Below are 7114 nucleotides of genomic sequence, written 5' to 3'. Positions count from 1 at the left end.
TTGAATTGCACTTCCCTTGTTCTCCAGGTGGGCGCCTGACTGCCGAAATGTAAAATGCATTCCCTTGTTCTCCAGGTGGGCGCCTGATCGCTGAAGCTTGAAATGTATTCCCTTGTTCTCCAGGTGGGCGCCTGATTGCTTGAATTCGAAATGTATTCCCTTGTTCTCCAGGTGGGCGCCTGATTGCTGAAATTTGAAATGTATTCCCTTGTTCTCCAGGTGGGCGCCTGACTGCTAAAAATCTGAAAATGTATTCCCTTGTTCTCCAGATGGGCGCCTGATTGCAACAAAATAAACAAACAAAGAAAATTTTCTGCCCCAGTTTGGTAACTGGATACAGTATGTTATTAAAAATTAAAGCTAAAATTGAATTGCACTTCCCTTGTTCTCCAGGTGGGCGCCTGACTGCCGAAATGTAAAATGCATTCCCTTGTTCTCCAGGTGGGCGCCTGATCGCTGAAGCTTGAAATGTATTCCCTTGTTCTCCAGGTGGGCGCCTGATTGCTTGAATTCGAAATGTATTCCCTTGTTCTCCAGGTGGGCGCCTGATTGCTGAAATTTGAAATGTATTCCCTTGTTCTCCAGGTGGGCGCCTGATTGCTGAACTTGAAATGTATTCCCTTGTTCTCCAGGTGGGCGCCTAATTTCAACAGAAATAGACAAACAAAGAAACATTTTCTGCCCCAGTTCCATTCAAAGAAAAATTTGTTAATGTAAGGTGGTGGTTAGCTGCTGGCATTCTTACTGGCCATGCTCCCGCTTCCGACTTTGCTGTGACTTGCTTCTTTGGACTTGCCTCGACTTGCCACGATTTCCCAATTGACTTTCAACCCTCTGATCTTGATGACCCCCATGCTTTACCTCGTATTACTGTTTGGTGTTTCTGTTCCCTTCTTTTGAGCCTTGCTTCTTCCTCACAACCATCCGATTATTACTCTGATTTTCATTGGTCCTCCATGTTTTACTCTCTTTTGACATGTTCCCACCTTGTTGTGCCATCTAACTGGGAAGCTAGTAGTTAACTTTGACATCTTTCTTTTGTTTTTGAATAGAACTGACACTAAAGCACCTTATAGACAGACTTCAAGAGAATGAAATGCAATGACCTCGAAGGTTTTGAGGGTAGAAAAACTCTGAAAACGAATGAGTTGTAATGAAGAGAAAAAAAAGGATAGGACTTATCTGAGCGAAAAGGCTGATTCTGTTGATTGTGCCATGCATTTTGGATTCCAACCTAGTCTGTCCAACCAATCAATTATCAATTACCACATTTGTTGTATCATACTTTCACGCCCGACTCTCGCCGAACCCAAACCTTGTTTGTTTCGCCACGTTTCAAACAACTTTCAACCACAGATTTTTTTCATTTGCCCAACTGCAAAGTTCACTTTCGCCTTACAGTGCCCGTGAGGGTTTTCACCAATAAGACTCTCTCATTTTCATTTCTCTCAACTCACATCGTCCTATGGTGCCCGTGAGGGTTTTCACCGATAAGACTCTCTCATTTTCATTTCTCTCAACTCACCTCGCCCTATGGTGCCCGTGAGGGTTTTCACCGATAAGACTCTCTCATTTTATCATTTTCCTTCTGTCACCAGAGTGTTGTCTCCAACATGAGTCGCTTTACCTGCCTGTATGGTCATTTCTTGAAATTGATCAGAAGGTCTTTTTTTGGACCGTGATGTGGCTTTTGGATGGGTTTTAGAAAGAAAGGTATAAAAGCTCAAAATAATTCAAATGTGGGTTCAACATTACAACCTTCAGAATCATATCTCTTGCAACAACCATAACTTCTGCCCCAGTTTCCTTCTTGGGGATTCTTGGATTTTCCTTCTGTTGTGACTGAACCTCAGAGAGGCTGCCTACGTACCCTTTCGGGATCAAGTCAGACGTAGTTCAGGGGACTACTTTGATTGTTGCGATCTTTCTTCCGCTTTTCTTTTCCTTTCTTTTCATTCTTTTCTTTTCCTTCTCTTCTCTTTTCTCTTTTTACTTTTTCTTTTCTTTTCTCTTCTTTTCTTTTCTTTCCCTTTTTTTCTCTTTTTGCTTTTCTTTTCTTTTCTCTCTCTTTTTTTTCTTTTTCTTTTTTGTTTTTTCTTCTCTTTTTTCTTTTCTTTTCTTTTGGACTGTTTTTTTTGTTTCTCCGCTGACTTTCCTTGCTCGTGCTTTCGAGTTTTGTTATTGTTTCCGAAAGAGGGATACGAAAGGAAATATAATAAGGCTCAAAGGAATAACAAAGGATAAAGTGTTTGGGTAGCAGAACAAAATGCCTTCATCATTTCAATCTCAAAACATGCCAAATACAACCAGGTACACAAGGATAAAGAAAATCATACATAATATCTCTTGACTGCATCAGAATTGATAGCCATTTCTACACATTTTCCTTCCACGTCCGTTAGATATAGAGCGCCATTGGACAAAACTCTGGTTACAACAAATGGCCCTTGCCAGTTTGGAGCGAACTTTCCTTTCGCCTCAGCCCAGTGAGGTAGGATACGTCTAAGCACCAACTGTCCTACTTCGAACTTCCGCGGACGCACTTTCTTGTTATATGCTCTTGCCATTCTTCGTTGGTACAATTGACCGTGACACACTGCTGCCAGTCGCTTCTCATCAATCAAACTTAGTTGTTCCAGGCGAGCTTTGACCCATTCATCATCATCAATCTCTGCCTCTGCGATGATTCGGAGGGATGGGATTTCAACCTCTGCGGGTATTACTGCTTCGGCTCCATACACCAATGAGTAGGGAGTTGCTCCTACTGAAGTGCGGACAGTAGTGCGATAGCCTAACAAAGCAAAAGGTAACTTTTCATGCCATTGCCTTGACCCTTCTACCATTTTCCGAAGTATTTTCTTGATATTCTTGTTAGCTGCCTCGACTGCCCCATTTGCCTTAGGACGATATGGAGTGGAGTTGCGGTGCATGATCTTAAACTGCTGACATGTCTCGGCCATCAAATGACTATTGAGATTGACACCATTATCTGTGATGATTACCTTCGGGATCCCAAACCGGCATATGATATTTGAATGTACGAAGTCGACAACTGCCTTTTTAGTCACGGATTTGAAGGTTTTTGCCTCTACCCATTTGGTAAAATACTCAATAGCTACCAAAATGAATCTATGCCCATTTGAGGCTGCAGGCTCAATCGGACCAATAACATCCATTCCCCAGGCAACGAACGGCCATGGTGCTAATTTTGTGTGCAATTCAGAAGGTGGAGAATGAATCAAATCTCCGTGTATCTGACATTGATGACATTTGCGCACGAAACTGGTGCAATCCCGTTCCATAGTAAGCCAATAATAACCTACTCGGAGGATTTTCTTTGCCAATATGTATCCGCTCATGTGAGGTCCACAAACTCCCGCATGTACCTCAGCCATGATAACTGTAGCCTGTCTGGCATCTATGCATCTCAATAACCCAAGATCTGGAGTTCTCTTGTACAATACTCCTCCACTGAAGAAAAATCCGCTTGCCAAGCGTCGAATTGCCCTCTTTTGATCCCCTGTAGCTTGTGTCGGGTACACTCCCATCCGGAGATATTCTTTTATATCATGGAACCATGGCTCACCATCAAACTCTTCCTCCACCACATTAAAATAGGCATGCTGATCTCGAACTTGAATCTGTAACGGATCCACGTAAGCCTTGTCCGGATGATGTAACATTGATGCCAAAGTGGCCAAAGCGTCGGCAACCTCATTGTGCATCCTTGGAATGTGTTTGAAATCTATTGATTGAAACCGTTGACGAAGTTCATGCAAACACTGCCGGTATGGTATGAGCTTCAAATCTCACGTCTCCCACTCTCCTTGAATCTGGTGTACAAGAAGGTCCGAGTCACCCATGACCAAGATTTCCTGGACACCCATGTCTATGGCCAACCTCAATCCCAGGATACATGCTTCGTACTCAGCCATGTTGTTGGTGCAATAGAAACGAAGTTGAGCAGTGACGGGGTAATGTTGCCCTGTCTCAGAAATCAGTACTGCTCCTATTCCGACACCCTTGGCATTGGCAGCTCCATCAAAGAAAAGTTTCCATCCAGGCTTCTCGATCTGTCCTAATTCTTCAACATGCATTATCTCCTCGTCCGGGAAGGATGTATTCAAAGGCTCATATTCATCATCAACAGGATTCTCAGCTAGATGATCAGCCAACGCCTGTGCTTTCATTGCAGTCCGAGTCACGTAGACAATATCAAATTCCGTAAGCAGGATTTGCCATTTTGCTAGCCTCCCTGTGGGCATGGGCTTTTGAAAAATATACTTCAAAGGGTCCAATCGAGAGATGAGATAAGTAGTATATGCTGACAAGTAATGTTTTAACTTTTACGCTACCCAAGTTAAAGCACAACACGTCCTCTCGAGTTGAGAGTATTTTACCTCATATGATGTGAACTTTTTGCTGAGGTAGTAAATCGCCTGCTCCTTCCTTCCTGTGATGTCATGCTGCCCCAGTACACAACCACAAGAATTGTCCAACACAGTCAGGTAAAGGATCAAGGGCCTTCCTGGCTCTGGCGGGACCAACACAGGTGGACTAGCCAAATACTTCTTAATCTTGTCAAATGCTGCTTGACATTCGTCTGTCCATCTGACTGCAGCATCTTTCTTTAGCAGCTTGAAAATGGGCTCACAAGTAGTTTTAAGCTGGGCAATGAACCTGCTGATGTAATTCAACCTGCCAAGCAAACTCATCACATCCTTCTTGTTCCTTGGTGGCGGTAGCTCCTGGATGGCTTTAATCTTAGACGGGTCTAATTCAATACCACGCCGACTCACCACAAATCCCAACAACTTCCCCGGCGGGACTCCAAACGCACACTTTGCTGGATTAAGCTTGAGATTGTACCTGCGGAGCCTCTGGAAGAATTTCCTCAAATCCCTAACATGGTCACATTGTTTCCTCGACTTTATGATCACGTCGTCCACATAGACCTCGATTTCCTGATGTATCATGTCATGGAACATGGTAGTCATTGCCCTCATATACGTTGCCCCTGCATTCTTCAAACCAAATGGCATGACCCTGTAACAATATGTTCCCCACGGCGTGATGAAGGCCGTCTTTTCCGCATCCTCCTCATCCATCAAAATCTGGTGATAGCCTGCATAACAATCCACGAAGGAACCAATCTCATGTTTAGCACAGTTGTCAATTAATATATGGATGTTTGGGAGTGGGAAGTTGTCCTTCGGGCTCGCCTTATTAAGATCACGGTAATCAACACATACTCTGGTCTTCCCATCCTTCTTTGGCACTGGCACCACATTAGCTAACCAGGTAGGGTACCGAGTAACTCGTATGACCTTCGCCTCAAATTGCTTAGTAACCTCTTCCTTAATTTTCACACTGATATCTGTTTTGAATTTCCTTAACTTTTGCTTGACAGAGGGGCATTCCGGATGAATGGGCAATTTGTGGACTACCAGATCGGTGCTTAGACCCGGCATGCAAACACATCTTTGTACTCACACAACAATTTAATTATCTCCTCCCTGAGCGGGGCTTCCAAATGGACACTTATTTTTGTTTCTCGAACATTTTCCTGATCCCCTAGATTGATTGCCTCTGTGTCATTCAAGTTAGGTTTGGATTTTTGCTCAAATTGATATAACTCTTTATTGATTTCTTCCAAAGCTTCCTCGTCATTGTATTCACCCTCGCCATCACACTCAATTTCTTGTATTACTATTTCATATGGAATATCAAGACTAGGCCGGAGACTCCTCATGCATGACACATCATTGAAACCAGCATAAAAGGGATTGTACAAGAGAGAAAAGAAAACAAAATGAAGGCTATCAGAAGTGAAGAGAAAAGGAAATTGCATTACATTAAAATTGTAAAAATCACAAAGTTTAACTCATCCAAATGGACGGAACATAGAAATCTGAATTACAACCCTGGAAATAATCCAGAACTAATACTCAAAGGAAAATCCAAAGCTAACTACCACGACTCCTTCCGAGTTGGAAGAGGAGTAGCTTCCCAGTTATTGAGCTTGGCCTGAGACCCCACGAACTGCACATCGACTTTACTTGGACCTTCGCCTGGCTCTACCATATTCACTTCATCGAACACCCTTTCAAACTTTTCGATCAACTCTTTGTCAGGTTCTATCACCATGGAATTTGGTAGTGCTGTTGCTGGGCGTTGTTTAGTACCAGGCCGGACGAAGGAACGGGAAAGGCGAGGAATGGGTTTTGGTAGGGTCCACACCCTCTTTTTCATCTTTTTGGCTCTCCTTATGTCAGCAGCAGTGGGTTTGAAACCTAGCCCGAAAGTGTCCAGATTTCCGGGAAGAGCTACTGGCTGTATGATTCCCTGCAGTGAAGCGCCCAACCCCTTTCCGGGCAAGAATCCATTCCTTATCATCTCTGAAGCTACCATAACAGATGCAGCAGCTATCTTGGGCATAGGAACACACTCCCCTTCCGAGATTTTATCAACTGACACTGCGTCCATGACTTGGTACACCCACGGGCCTTTGTCATTTTCAACTTCCTCGAAGGATGTAATAGCATTACAAGAATTGTCCTCTCCATGGACCACGATCTCCTGCCGATCCCATTCAAATTTAACCATTTGATGCAAAGTAGACGGTACCGCCTTTGCGGCATGAATCCAGGGCCGTCCCAATAAAAGATTGTAGGAAACGCTGACATCAAGCACTTGAAACTCCATAGTGAACTCCACAGGTCCTATTGTTAGCTCCAACACAATATCTCCCACTGTGTCTTTTCCTCCGCCGTCAAATCCCCTTACACAGATACTATTTTTANAGATTGCACCCTTCGAAGAAAGCCTTCCCCGGCCTTGCAGGCTGTAAGAGCACGGAAGATGTCAGCCAATATCATAGGTGCAAGTGTACTTTTGGCTTGAGTAATTAATGTGCTGACGACCCCAGCTATTTTTATGTCAATGTTCCCATCCTTCCTTGGAAATACCAGAAGTCCCAAGAAAGCTACCATAAAGGCGAAACGTCGATGCTCTTCCCACTTTTGGCGGTTTCCTTTGCTACATATCTTACTTTCTGGGTTGTTGAACCCCCCGATATGGCCATATCGATGATATATGAAACTCAGAGTACAAA

Source organism: Nicotiana attenuata, unplaced genomic scaffold, assembly GCF_001879085.1.
Source record: "Nicotiana attenuata strain UT unplaced genomic scaffold, NIATTr2, whole genome shotgun sequence".
Lineage (NCBI taxonomy): Eukaryota > Viridiplantae > Streptophyta > Magnoliopsida > Solanales > Solanaceae > Nicotiana > Nicotiana attenuata.
The sequence above is the reverse complement of the archived record's forward strand: the minus strand, read 5'-3'. Positions refer to the sequence as shown.